Source organism: Pteropus vampyrus, unplaced genomic scaffold, assembly GCF_000151845.1.
Source record: "Pteropus vampyrus isolate Shadow unplaced genomic scaffold, Pvam_2.0 Scaffold273, whole genome shotgun sequence".
NCBI classification, from domain to species: Eukaryota; Metazoa; Chordata; class Mammalia; order Chiroptera; family Pteropodidae; genus Pteropus; species Pteropus vampyrus.
In genome coordinates this window covers 128,017-142,754 of record NW_011889054.1, presented here as the reverse complement: position 1 = coordinate 142,754, position 14,738 = coordinate 128,017, and positions in this window count along the sequence as shown.

The following is a 14,738-nucleotide window of genomic DNA, read 5'->3' as shown; positions in this document are numbered from 1 at the left end:
CATTTACAAAAGGCACGGCACAAGGAATCCAGAATATAGAAAAGGGTAATGTCTGTGCCTAACTTAAATTTCTGAGCTAAGTCTAGTGGAATATTAACATTAATCCTTTACAGGAGACAGAGCACTTGAGTGGCAGTATTTCTCAAGGCTGCTTAATTCCAAGTGGTATACCCAGGGACTGGGGCAAGGAGAGCTTGATGGAGATGTTTGTTGGGAAGCAAGTCCTTTGTGGTGATGTCTAGGCTTAGGAAACTACAGTCAAGAAGCCAAATGCTGCAGCTGGGTGCGAGAGCTCTGTATTCATGGAACTGGATTTTCTTCCTCCTTTCTTCCTGGAACTCCTGTCATCTTATGACGAAGATACTTACAGTAGGGAAATACAGAGCAAATAATTTTTGCCCTCATTTAAATTGACAGTTTGTTGGACTTTTTAAAAATAGCCATTTCTATTTTTCTACTTTCTATACAATATTACTGGAAATATATCAAACAGTGAATTTCTTTTTCTTTTTTCTGAGTGAAATATCACCACTGTGTCAGAAGAGAGATCAATGGTTCTTGTTAAACAACAATTTAACAACATCCTTTAACTGAAATTTGAGTCATTTTTTACCCCCAAGCTTCCTGTCATGAATAGATAATTCTGAGCACATCAACATTTAAAACATAAGAAGCCAGATACCTTTCATGAATCCTGCTAGTTAATTTCTTTCTTTCTAAACCTATTGGTTTAAATATCTTAATTACTGGGCAAAATTTGATATTCCTTAAAACACATTATTTTTTTTTCAGATAAACATTTTTATTCCATCCTAACATAATCTTCTGAGTTGTCCACATACATACAAAATATTTAAAGACTTTTTATCCAAAAGAATTTTAAAATATTTCTTTGTGTTCTTTGTAGATATATAATGATTGCATGATTTAGTTTTGTAATCATGGAATTTTAAAGTTGGAAACATCCGCTCAAGAGTCTCATTTCTCCTAGAAAATAAAGACCTAGAAATGCTAAAATCACTGTCCAAAGCACTAAAACTCCTCTTTGACTATCACTACATGGTGTTTTTCACTTAATCAGAGTGGAAGATGGGTTTGAGGATGGATGCTGGGTAAAGGACCATATGGTGGGAAAGAAGCAACTCTTCAACTGAGCCATAATCTATGGCAAGAATTTTTAATGACTTATGATCCCCAAGATTTTGGGATAGTCACCTCTCTCTGGTGCATTTTCTGGTGCATCTTCACATAGCAGTTGTGATATTTATGTGGCCAAGTAGTATTAGGTATGTGAGGGTGTGACCAGGTCACTCTTAAGTGTAATGAAAGAGCAATTGAAAGAGTAGTAGCGAGTACTTATTCTCTAGTCTCCAGGCTTTTTTTTTTTCCCTAGGTATGCAGCAATGAACAAGCAGTGATGTGCAATAGTTTAAAACCTGGGTTCTGGGACTTCTCACCTGAGTTAGAATCCTGACTTGGTCACTTACTACTTAGGTAATTTTAGGCAAATTGCATTTTCCACCTCAGTTTCCACATCTTTAAAATGAGGATAACAAGAGTAACCACTTCATACATTTATTATGAGGACTAAATGCTAATAATATAAGAGTAAAACAATGGTTCATGTAAAGTAACTGCTCAATAACAATGGCCTTTGTAATGAAAAGCGTTCGAATTTTTTTAATCCAATGTCCGGATTTCAATCTTTGGACATGGCAATACAGAATTTTGGGCCTCAGTTTTGCTATCTCTAAAATGGTATTGGTTGTAGTCTCTATTATTCTGGACTTTGTAGGGTTGTTGCAAGAATGAGAGATCACGTAGGTAGATTCTCAAAACTTAGAAATTATTAATAGTTCACTCTCCTTGTCAAATACTTGCCTAATGGAAATGCATGATGGGACGGACCATAAGTTAAAATTTATACAGTAACTCTGCCATGCAGTATTATTTTGAAGGCAATTGAGTTACCATTCTGCAGGAAGAGAGTGTGTAAAACTTGAACCACCTGCCTTGAATAGTGTAGTCTGAGAGGAAGTAGAGATGTTAAGACCATCACCCCTCATCTTTCAGCAGGCCACAGATTTGAAAGCACGGCCACTGTCTCATTATCCCGATGACTCATAGAGCCAGAGTACTTTCCCTTTCCTCTGCTGTCCTTTCAAATTAAATTCATTGTTTTGCAAGATGTCTGCAGTTCCCAGAAATGACGCAAGTGGTATGTACCCTATTCAAAACCTGGACATTTGACTCTCATGACATTCTCCCAAGTGATCTGGATCCTACCACTTGCTAATAACAGCCGCTGATAATTCCAAAATCCTTTCTTCTTCTTTCTTAACAGAAAGTCAGAGGATTATGGCTATAAGGACTCCTCTTTAAGAAAAGTCTTGCAAAGCCCTCTGTAAAAAATTTGGATATCCTTGCCAAAACACATGATAAAAAAATGAATTTCTTTTGATATTATTTTCATAATTGGTAGTATTTGACCATCCACAGAGTACAAAGCAGGCGTTTAATGGTTGCTTAAAAGATAAATAATAGGCACTAGTTAACTTATATTAATTAACCAGTTAATGCATATCAGTCCTTCTTCAATCTCTCATCATTGAAACAAACGTGAAATGCTTTTAAATCTAGTCTAAGTGGGAGGCACAATTTCTTGAACGTCTTTTGACCAGGAATTGGGCACTTTGCATATATTATTATATTTAACTTTTACAACAATCCTGAGAGTATTATTCCTATTTTATAGATGCAGATGGTAAAGTTTAGAGGATAACTTGCCCAAAGGCACTTAGCTTGTAAATGACCAGATGTTCTGGTTATCTGTTGCTGCCTAACAAATTACCAAAAAATGTATTGGCTTATGATAACAATCATTTTATTATATCTCACTATTTTGTGGGTCAAGCATTTAGTCAAGGTTCATCAGAGGTAGCTAACTCTGTTCCACATGATATCAGCTAATGTGGCTTGACTCGGGTTAGAAAATCTATTTTCAAGATGGCTTACTTGGACTATTAGTCCAGGTTCTTAGTTCTTTTCCATGAGGACTCTCCATGTAGCATGATGGCTAGGTTCTAAGAGTGTGTATTCTAAATGGCAAGAAGTGGAAGCTGCCAATCTCTTAAGACCTGGTCCAAGAAATTGTCATGGTATCACTTCTGCTCTCTTTTATTGTTCAGGAAGTCACTGAGCTCTCCTAGATTCAAGGAGAGGGAGCATAGACCCAACCTCTCATTGGGATGTGTCAAAGAATTTGCAGCCATGTTTACTCTACCACAGCAAGGATGAGAATCTGGATTATAGTCATGACACCATATTCCATCTCAACTGGTACAATACCAGATTCATTTTTTGATCACTGCATTTATCTCTTTGGATTATAGTGACTAGACCATGAGCAACTTGAGGGCAAGGATCTTGCCTTATACACCTTGAGTTAGGCAGAATGCCTACCTGAGCATAGTCAATGATCCATAAATGCTGAAGGAATGAATGATGGAGAGCTGAGGTCCCATCCTGGCTCTGCTTCTATGCAGCTCTGTTAGGCAAAGCAGGAGGGGGAAGTACTCTGAGCTTTGGTACCCACTCAGTAAAATAAGGTGATGGAATTAGATGATCCCAAGGTTGTTCTTTCCAAGCACTAACATTGTATTAGTCTGCTCAGGCTGCTATAATAAAATACCATAAACTGAGCAGCTTATACAACAGACAGTTATTTCTCACAGTTCTGGGGGCTGGGAAGTGCAAGACCAAGGTACTGTCCAATTTGGTTCCTGGTAAAGACTCTCTTCGTGGTTTGAACGTGGCCACTCCTTGCTGTATCCTCACATTGGTGGAGAGAGAGAGAGATCTGGTGTTCTTCCTTTTCTTATAAGGACACTAATCCCAGCATGGGGGCTTCACTCTCATGACCTCATCTAAACCTAATTGCTTTCCAAATGCCCCACCTCCTAATACCATCGTATTGGGTGTTAGAGCTTCAACATATGAATTTTGAGAGGACACAAACATTCAGCCCATAACCACCATTCTACTAATCTACTCAAGATAATTACAGAATAAGGAGAGCTCACATACAGGTCTCAAATGAGAGGAGTCCAGGAGTCAAGAAACAAGAGAGTGAAAAGAGTAGAGGAAATGGGATTGTTCTGCAGACAAATGCAAAGGACTCTACTGAGAAGGGAAATGGACTTTGGTTTCAGATGCTAATACTTGAATTATAAAAGTGGTGCTTGGAATAGAAAGGAAGGAAATTGGGGGAGGCCTTTTGAAAGGTTGAAGACACTGAACTCTGGCCTTGAGGGATGGGAGAAAGTCGTAAATTAAAGCGGACTCCAGATTTTGTACTTGGGTGACTGGGGGAATGCAGATTTATCCAACATCAGCAGTGGTTCTCAACTCTGACTACACAGAAAATTACCTGATGAGCATTTAATAAATATTGATGCCTGGGCCGCTCTCAAGACTACTCAATTCAGAATTTCTGGACATGAGGCTGGAGCAGCAATAGTTTTCAAAGCCTCACAGGTAATTCCATTGTGCAGCCAGGGTTGATAATTAATCTAGAGTTAAAGGCACTAGATTTCTGGCTGCTATGGAATGATAAGAAACCAAGGATCAAAAGCTGATAGCCACCAAATAACTTGGAGTGTGGGTTGTATGGTATGTAGAATAATGGCTTCACAAAGATGTCAGCATCCTAATCCTCAAAACCTGGAAATGTGTTAGGTTATATAACACAGGAGAATCAAGGTTGCTAATCAACTAACCTTAAAATGGAGAGATTATCTTGGGACAATGTAATCACGAGGGTCCTTAAAAAGTAGAAGAGGAAGGTAAAATAAGTCAGGAAATGTTGCTGGCTATGGAAGAATAGTCAGAGCTAGGAAACATTGTTGCTTTTGAAGTTGGAGGAAAGCACCATGAGTCAAAGAATGTGGGATACTTTTAGAAGCTGGAGAAAAAAAAAAAGGAAAGAAAGAAAAAGAAATGTATTATTCCCTAGAGCTTCTAGAAAAGATTGCAGCTCTGTTGACAACTTGATTTTCACCTGATGAGACCTGTGTTAGACTTCTGACCTACCGAAGTGGAAGATAATGAATTTGTGTTGCTTTAAGCTACTGATTTTGTGGTAATTTGTTACAGTAGCCTCAGGAACCCAGTAGAGATGGTCAGTTCAGGAAGGCTTCCTGGAGGAGGTAAATTTGGTAAACTTTTGCTGGGACATTTTTGATGGAGAAAAACTCGGGGTGACAGAAAAAAATTTAAGAAATCTCAATGCTGTACAATCCCTACCCATAATGTTTAAAATCAAAAGTTAGAAGAATAAAATAGTATTTGTGATTGTCATTAAATTTCCAAATGAAATCAGGCAAGGAATTCTTGGGAATTTTTCTCAGTGATGTTACTTGAATTGTGATCAATTCACAGATTTAAAGGCTGACATAACACTTGTTTTACTTGGATGGTTTTAAACTTCTTAAGTCAGCAAAGAAAGCAGATAGAATCTGCAGCTTCCACACAGCTCATCACCTGAAATGCAAACTGGAGCTTAATGCTCCTATCACCCTCCTTTAATCAGGTCTCTAAACTCTGCTGACTTCTTTTTATTGAAACCTCCTGAATTAAAGTAATTGAATAATCTCTCTGTGTGTGTCTCACACATACAGAAAAAGGGAGCAAAAAACCATCCATATGCACATTTGTTCATTAAAATGTATTTACTGAGGATCTATATATGACATGAACTGTGTTGGGGAAGCATCAATGATGAGACAGGCAAGGTCCTTGTTCTTGTGGACTTAACAGCCTGGTGGAGAACACAGACAAATAATCAGGCAACGTATAGTATAGTAGAAAATATAGTTTGCTATGAAAGAACAGGGAAGGGGCAATTGACTCAACCTGGGAGTGGAAAGGGAGGAGTATATCAGGGGAGGCTTCCTAGAGAAAGATAACTTTTAAGTCATTCTCAAAGTGCGGTACTTGAATCAGCAGCATCAGCAAATCCTGGGAGACTGTTAAAAATGCAAATTCTCAGACCCATTAAGCCAAACCTATTAATCTTGAAATTCTGGGGACGAGGCACAGAAATTTGTGTTTTGATAGATCTCTAAGTGGTTGAGATACATGCTAAAGTTTGACAACCATTGAGAACCAGAAGATCATACCTGGCTGCATATTAGAATCACTTGGAGCACTTATACACCTGACTGATGCTGTGGCCCCACCCCTAGAGATACTGATTCAATTGGTCTGGGATAAAGCCTGAGAACCAGTATTTTTAAAGCCCTGAGTCATTATAATATGATTTTAATGTGTAGTCAGTGTTGAGACCACTTCTTCAAGCTAACAACTAAAGCTTGTAGCTAGGTAGTGTGGGCTGGAGAGAGGGCAAAAGGGTATTACAGGCTGAGGTGCAAAGTCCCAGATGTGAGAGAAAGCCTGAGGTGGTATATCTGGGGATCTGATAAAGCTAGAGAGTACACGCAACAAAATTCCATGGCTTAAAAATAAGATCCATAGCTGTACATTTAAGTGCATATTGCAGTACTTCTGAAACTTTAACGCACACAGAAATTATCTGAGGATCTTGTAGAAATACAGACAGTAGGAAAGTTCTGTTGCCCCAGTTTCCCCTGAGCGTACAAGTCGTGTACAAGTCAGAGAGCAGATGGAGACTGCAGAAGGATATATCTATGCATCAGCCCCAGGGCCAACATAAGCAAACCCAGTTGGGGTGAACCGCAGATGCCCGTTGCTGGGCGGGTATGTTTTGAGGCTAAGGAGGAAAGATGCAGCCTAGCACAATCTTCCAGCTTGATCTGATTATATTCCATCAAGGTCGTACTGCTTTTAGCTCAGCAGTAACAACCTCCCCTCTTCCCCCACCCTCCAACCCTGCCCCCCATCAAACTGAGTGCATCCCCTGGCCAGGCCAGCAGAGACAGATCATTAAGTGACCGATGGAGCTCACTGAAACGTACCAGCCAGCCAGGGAGGCGCTGGCCGAGGAGTGGGGGACGCTCTCTAGAGGCCTTCTTTCCCCACTGTCCCTCTTTCCACCTCCCTGGCCGACAGCGGTGGTGCCTGCGGCAGAGCCTCTCTCTGCAGCAGCCCCTTGCACTTGGCTCGCACTTCTGGGCGCTGTCCATGGTTGCAGCATCTTTCGGCGCGCCACGTCAGGAGGCCGCAGCAGGGCCCTGCGATTGGCCAAGGAGCCCCTCGCCATCCCCGCCAACACACCCGCCCCCGGGTCCCTGTCCTGAGCTCTGGCCCCGCAGGCGCGTGCCAGCGAGCGTGCGGGGCGCGCCCTGGGGCTCCCGGTGGCACACCCACTTTCCTTAATAGGGCAGAGTCGAATGCCCAGAGCAGGCGGCGAAGCGCGGGGGTGGGGCAGGGAGCCCTGGGACTCGACAGTTGAGGGCGCAGCCACCTCCACAGCCGCCTCTGAGCGGCAGGAAGGAGCAGCCAGTCGCCGCGCTCCTCTCCCCTCCACCGAGATCTGCGCCCTTTCGGGTACCCCTGGTCTAAACCTCTCGCAACGATATGGAAGAATTTTTGCAACGCGCTAAGTCTAAACTGGTAAGTTGAGGAAGCAAGGCTGTGCGTGTGTGTTTGTGTGTGTGTGTGTGTGTGTGTGTGTGTGTGTGCGTGCGTGTATGTGTGCGCGCGCGCGCGTGTGTGAGCGTGTGCGTGCTGAGGAGAGGAAAGGGCATTGCAGTAGAGGAGGAAGAAACAACTTTGCCACTTAGTTGTCAGGGTGTGCGGGCTGTCACCTGGAAAAAAAATCTCTGGAACTCTGATGCTTACAGCAGGCAGTCTGTCTCTAGAATTCTCCCCATAAGCCAGATAAAGTGCTGAGCTGAGGGGTGGTTATAACCTGTATTTCAAGTTATGTCCTGTACGTTCAGCTTTGGTCCGCTTTGGCCTGAGGTTGGAGAGAGATGGATCCAGCCAAATCTGCAATTTGCTCCTGAAGGCTAGAGGATGAATGGGTGTGATGCTCCATGTGAAAAAGAGCCCAGCCTCTGCAGACACAGTGTGTGTAAGTGTAAGAGGAAAAAAAGAATTTCGTAGAACTGGACATCAGGATGTCGGCTAGTAAGAACATGTGCCAATGCTCAGTTTACCCAAACATCCCTCACACAGAGCTTGCTCCAGTGCAGAAGTTGGGGATATTCCAGTGTGAATCGTGTGTCTCTGGTCCCTACAGAGCTGTAACTCGGGGCGGAGAGAAGGGGAAAGCCCCAACTGTTGCTGGTGATGTGGGTTTTGTCAGACTGTTGTTCTCCTGGGAGGAGACCAGCATGTTGACCGGCTACGTACAAAGAGTGAACCGAAATTTTCTGTGTATGTTGACAGTTGCTGCACATTCAGGAACAACAGATTCTAGCAGTTTTCTAATTCTAAATTGTTTTGGCTCTCAAGCATAGCAGTGATAAACATAATGGAAATGTTTCTGTTTCAGTACTTAAAAAAAAAAGTCTCTGTCCACTTTAAAGCAATATCTTTAATGAACAGTGAAAGAAGCTTTTATGGGAGTGGCATAGGAGGAAATGTCTAATTTATGATGCCTTTAACCTTTAAACCTTCATGGAAACCAAAATATAAAGTCTGTATTAAGATGAGTTCTTAATCACAAGGCAGGATATTTGCAGGCTTATTACTGTAACTTGCCTGTGAACAACAAACGGAATGCAGAGGAAAGTGTGATTCTTACAGTGACTTAACTGTAAGTATCTTTAAAAAGACCATTAAAGTTTATTAATGCTAAGATAAGTACTTTGTTTTCTACCTTAAGCCTCTCAGAGAATTGAACGTGTGTGGGAATTTCAGAATAGAGAAAATTTGTGATCATTCCTGGGTTTATTGATGACTCTAAGTTTTAGATGAGCACACAAAGGAAAAATACTGATTGCAGAAACTCACTTACATTTCTGATAGTATAAGTGCTCTCTGTTCCTTATCTAATAATGAATGAGAAATGGTAAAAAAAAAAAAAAGTCAATTTTGGCAACATTTTTTTGCATGTGTGTGTAGATGAAAATTAATGGTGATCAACAATAAATGCAGTTTTAGACTGCACCTGTGTTCCACTTCCCTAATATTTATTTTAACAATAAACATTTAGCTTGAGGGTTCTGATATGAGCAAGAGGTTCATCTCATTTCTGAAGAGCAATTACTGGGATGGAAAGAGTGTCTATTTCAGAGTAATAAGTTGAGAGTCATCTGTAAGTTTATTTACCGAGTCCCTTCATTAGACGAGCAATTGCTCTACATCATTAAAAAGAAAGACAGGGAAAAGAAGTGGTTGTTTGAAATACTGTTCTTGGTCTTCTGCTTTCGCTAGAAGCACAATTACTGCTAATTTTGTTTTCTTGGGATAGGTTTCTTGTTAGAGATCCCAATTAGCCTTTCATATTCCGCTATAGTAAAGGTGTTTGAGTCACTTTTAGTGTCACATTTTCCCTGACAAATTACATTTTCTAGGTAAAAAATTTTTTTGCTTAAAATGAAGCATTCAAATATTGTAGTAGATAACCTTTGTTTTAGAGGATAGATTGCTTTCGTTTAAGAGAAAAAATTAACTCAATAATTATAGCATTTAGTTATGAGTTTATTCATAAGAAAATGATAGGATTTTAAAAAATTAGGCTAAGTTTTGGAAAACATTTTAAGGAGAAGAAAATTATCATGTTAGTTTTCACTTAAGCTTTATTAGGCCAGAATTCGTAGAATTTAGGTTTTATGTTTAAGATGTTTTCCATCAGAAGTTAATAGAGATTTATCTACATGATACCTAAAAAAGTCTAATAGGCAGGTCTTTTGCTACCTACTTGACTTCTTGCTTCGATATTCTGTAGGTATTACATATATATATATATTTGGCTGGTTTGTAATAGTCAGTGTTCCTTCCAAAGTCTTAACATAACCTCATTATCATTGGAGCTAGCTAATTTCAATAGGGTAAAGGAGTTTAAAATTCCAAAATAGAATTTCTATTAGCCATAGATAAAATCTTTAATAATCAAAACTCTGAAGAAATTATTTGTGTTCCTTTTTTCCCCCAACTAGGAGCATTTATTATTTATCTATCATTGTGAGGAGAAGCTCTCATTCTAGGACAGTCCCTTGGGTTGAGCAGAAATCTTTGAAAGGGAAAGGATGTTTTTGAATTTTTATCAGGTAGTTTGGAGCTTATTTCTATTGAAATTGGGGGAGCATTCTCTCACTTCTGTTTATCATCCCAGTCTGGTTTTGCTAGTCCTTAAAATGAAGCAGATTCATTAACATAATCCCATCTCCCTTTTCCTTAAATATCTCTTTCTGATGCCCACCTTTCATTCCTGAGAATAGGTAGAATTTATCATAAATGGCAAAAGTAAACCTTAATTGTGACCTCAGAGAGATTGCTCCTGGAGTTCTTCTCCTGCTTCTCTAGGGGACCTGCCTTCTTCCTTGATGGGACAGGCTCTGGTACCTGGAGCTTCTTTGTAAAAAAATACTTCGGCCAAAGATGAAGAGCAGCAAGAACGTAGTCACTCTTGCCACACACAGTTTCCAGAAATAGTACCTTCTTGACAAATAGGGAATTGACACAATTATTGTTAAAACAATCACGAGAGTAGAATAAGCACTATGAGAGCTAGACCTCGAGGCAATAGAAATGGCAGTCAAAAGGTGATATTTGTTGCCTGAGTTCATTTTCCTATGTAAGAAGCCAGCTAGATTTCTGATCTGTACTCTCACTGCTAGAACTAGAAATGAAAGTGAAAACGAATTTTCTTTTTTTCCTGCCATCACCCACCTGGCTTTTCTTCCACGTGCCCATTCTGAAATGGAACAGGGACAGAGATCAAATTCTGTAGTTCCTGGTTCACCCTTAAGTTTTCGCCATGCTTTCCATCTTTAGTTATGCCACTTCTATGGTGGTGCCTTAGTCATTCTTAGTTACATGTTTCTATAGTAAGAGAAATCAAAGGCAGGTAGGGAATGAGGGCTTCCTGCCCTAGGCTGTAATTTGGGGAATGTCCTCCAATTTCATAGTGGCTAGCTCAGAAAAATATTCAGGTTGAGACAGTAGTAAACAGTTCAAGTTCCCATGAACTTTGGAGGAAAAAATGAGGTAAATAGAAACTCAGATGCCTGGGGCTCTGTCTGGCAGGAAGCCAGGGTCCCCGCACGGTGTACACTAGCTTCTGAACCTCTGCTACTGCCCAGACCCCACCAGCTGATGCAATTCAAGCAGCTGTTCAAGGGTGGGGGACACTAAACCTACATGCCCTAAGATGTAGGTCATGAGCCAGCTTTGGGTGTGTGTAGTGGGGAGTGTCAGCTGCCGGAAGTATACAGGGCATATCAGTGCCCTAGGAATGCTGTTTTAAAAGAAAGGGTGGGGACAAGGTCACCACTACAGTCTGGGGAGTGCATCTGCCACTTCAGCAGTGACAACTGCAAGCGAAGGACTCATATCTGCAGTGAGTATTGGTCAATATGTGGACTTCTAGAGAAGAAAAGTTGTGGGTGACCTAAATGTCAACTTATACTCTGAGGTATGTGGCATAGAGAAAAGAAAACACATTCAAAACTCTAAATAAACAACTACTTTAGAGTTTATAGAGGAGATGGGGTTTTAAAAAAGAAAGAAAACACTGCAGCATGTGTGCAGAATAATCATCTTGATTAGAAATTGGAGGAATACATTCTTCCTGATTTCCCTTATAGGAAGAAGGTCATGTGTTTCAATAAAAAGCATCTTTAAAGTGAATATTCCATGCCTTTTAAAGGGCCGCTGTGGTAAGGACTAGTAATGACGGAGATGCTGGAGGAGCAGTTTCATTTGGGGAGCTGAGCTCATCCTGATTATAGACCACGGGATCAGCTCCCTCCCCATAAATGAGAACTGGTACACTTGAGACTATGCCTCTTGCCAGAGCATCCTTGAGCAGGAAACTCAGGAATCCAAAGCACTTCTGTAAATGTGGAGCCCCGCCCCCCAGGAGCTGATGAGAAAATAGCCCTTGATTGCTTTAGTCCTGGAGTCAACTCCATTTCTCACTGCAGAAGCTTTTAGACCAGGAGCTGTGATTGCCTCAGCCTCAGGGCCTGTGGAGAAGACCCAGACTTTTTCAGTGTAAATCTCATAGACTGGATTGGTCTGCCTCGAAGATAAAGAATTGATCGCTACCATCCAGACAACATCTTGGGCCTTGGATGATGTGATCAGGTGAGCAAGGACACCCTTTAATCAGTGATTTGGTGAATATTTTTATGTTAACTGGGTTAAAAGGCAACAGTTTTGGTGTTTGTTTCTATGTAACATTTATTCGGGCAGATGGTAATATTGTTTTGGGTTTGGCGTACTAGTCTGGGGAGCTCTTGTAAGCAATGGTGTCTTGGTGATGGAGGCATCACTCTTCCCTTACATCCACTCCATCCTGTAGTGCTAACTGAGCAGAGAAAAGGGTGAGAGAGGAATACCTATTTCTGGGTGAATGCTGCAAAAGAAGAAAGAGCATCTGGGGACCAGAGAGGTAAACTGCATGGTGTCACCTTGGTCGTTGATTCTTTTTGAACCTTGGAATTTATGGGAGAGTCATGGAGTTTGGTGTCTACTTTGAAAAGAAACTGGGGAGAGTCAGGGCTGATATATTCAGAAGGCATCTTTCACATGGACTTTGATATGACTGGGTCCCTCTTGGTTTCTGCAGTATGCAGCCTGCACAATCATACATGGCTGCCCTGCCATGGGTCCCAGAGTAGGCTACTCAAAATCTCTGGCAGTATCCCTGATCCATTTCTATTTGAGCTCTATGGCTTTGGGCTTTGGTTTCCAGGGAAAGGTAATCTTTCCTTTTAAGAACTCTTAGGAGGTTAATTGGGTATTAGATTGCCCAGAAAAATCAGATCTATGAAGTCTTGGTTAGAAAAACTTGTTGAAATTGGTAACCAGTCTCCAAGTCAATATGAATGGCGTTTTTCACTCTGAGGAGAGAATCGGGGTAATGTATGGTTTGAGCACCATGGGTCACCAGATGAGGGATTTTTTTTTTATGCCTACAAAGATCTTTCTTATTTTGCATAACTTGTACTTGACCTCCTCATATGTTAACCAAACAGCAAAGCCACTCTTAGTGTCATAGATCAGATGGAAATTCTCTACAGTCTTGTCAATGCTGATGACATCCATAAAACCACCAGGGTTGGCTGTATCAGTTCAGACTTTGCCATGAATCTTAATGAACTGCTGCATGCATATCTTCTTTACTTCATTTCTTGTCATGGCAGATTTAAGTCTGTTCCTTATAAAATGATGAGGGAAAGACATTCTCTCAGCTTGTGGGGGCCAGTCAATAGAAGGGGAACAAACACACCAGTCAGTTTATCCAGCATCTAATGTTTCATATGATTCTTAGCCATGACTGTGCTAAGCATAAAGAGAGCAAAGTGTCTTTAGAATGAAAGAAACTGTAAAGCAAGAATCTTGCATGAAGATTGGACTCCACAGCAAAGCTGCAGTAATGACCATGGGCCAGTAAAATAAGATCCCTAAGAAAAACCTGAGAGGGAGGGGACTTTCAATTATTTGAAAGGTTTATATGGAAGGGTTCCCACTCATTGGAATCATTCTTCTTCAGGTAGAATAACAGGACTTTTAGGATGAGTGGCTTTTTTTTTTTTTTTTTAAGAGGCACATCAAGTCAATAAGGTCCAACTGCATTGCTGTGAAAAATTATCTATCGGTTACTTAAAGGTTGCAGAAGAGCTATGTGTGTGCTTGCCTCTTGCTCTCCAAAATGGAAAAGAAGGAAAAAGGAATTGCCTAAATTCATCTTGCACATTGAAGCATTTTGCTCATCTTTGCACTCTTCATACACAGATTTGCTAGCAAGTGGTCTAGCAACTGGCCAAACTGGCACATGGCTCTGGGAAGACAGAAGAGTCATAGCAGGTGGACAGATCAGCTGCTCCCTGCTGTGGGTATGTCTAAGAGGACATGCTCTGGCTGTTCCCCTGGGAGACAGTGTCCCTGGGCCCCTCTCCAGGGAAGCAAAGGGGCAAGTCTTTATCCTCCCAGCCCCCATTCTCTGCTTTTTAAAGCACCTGTCTTCTCCCTCACCCTTAGCAGCCTGGTTTGGTTTGCATACAGCATTTGCTGGCTGAAATACTGGGTAGGATTTTTTCACCCTTTGGCGGCTACAATAGAAACAGACTGAGAGCCACCACCTTTTGGAGGGCTGGATTCTTTCTGGAAAAGGTGAGCGGTGTTTCCACTAATCCCTGTGGATTAATGCGAGCCTAAACTTTGATTCAGGTTTTATGTTTTGAGTATCTACCAAGATCATAGGGAGAAATTTTTGTTTGTTTGTTTTTAGATTGTGGACAGTTTGAAAGCCTGGTCTTGGGAAATATATAAAGGTCACAGAAAAGATAAATAAGAGAGAGAATATTATCCTGTAGCTGAATATTTCTTCTATTATTTCACTATGAATTTGCTTTGTAATATTCTAACAGAGCCCTGCATGAATCAGAAGTAATTTCAGTGGATCTGTAATTGTGTCCTTGCCACTTGGCTGATAGCTCTGGACTGTGGCCTGAAGTGCCATCATCACCCTTGGCTCAAGTCTTCAGAAAAATTCAGACATAAACTTACAGTGGTGGATGCAGATCAAAATGCCATTCCAGAACTGGCTTTTAAGACATTTTGAAAAATTCATTAGCCCT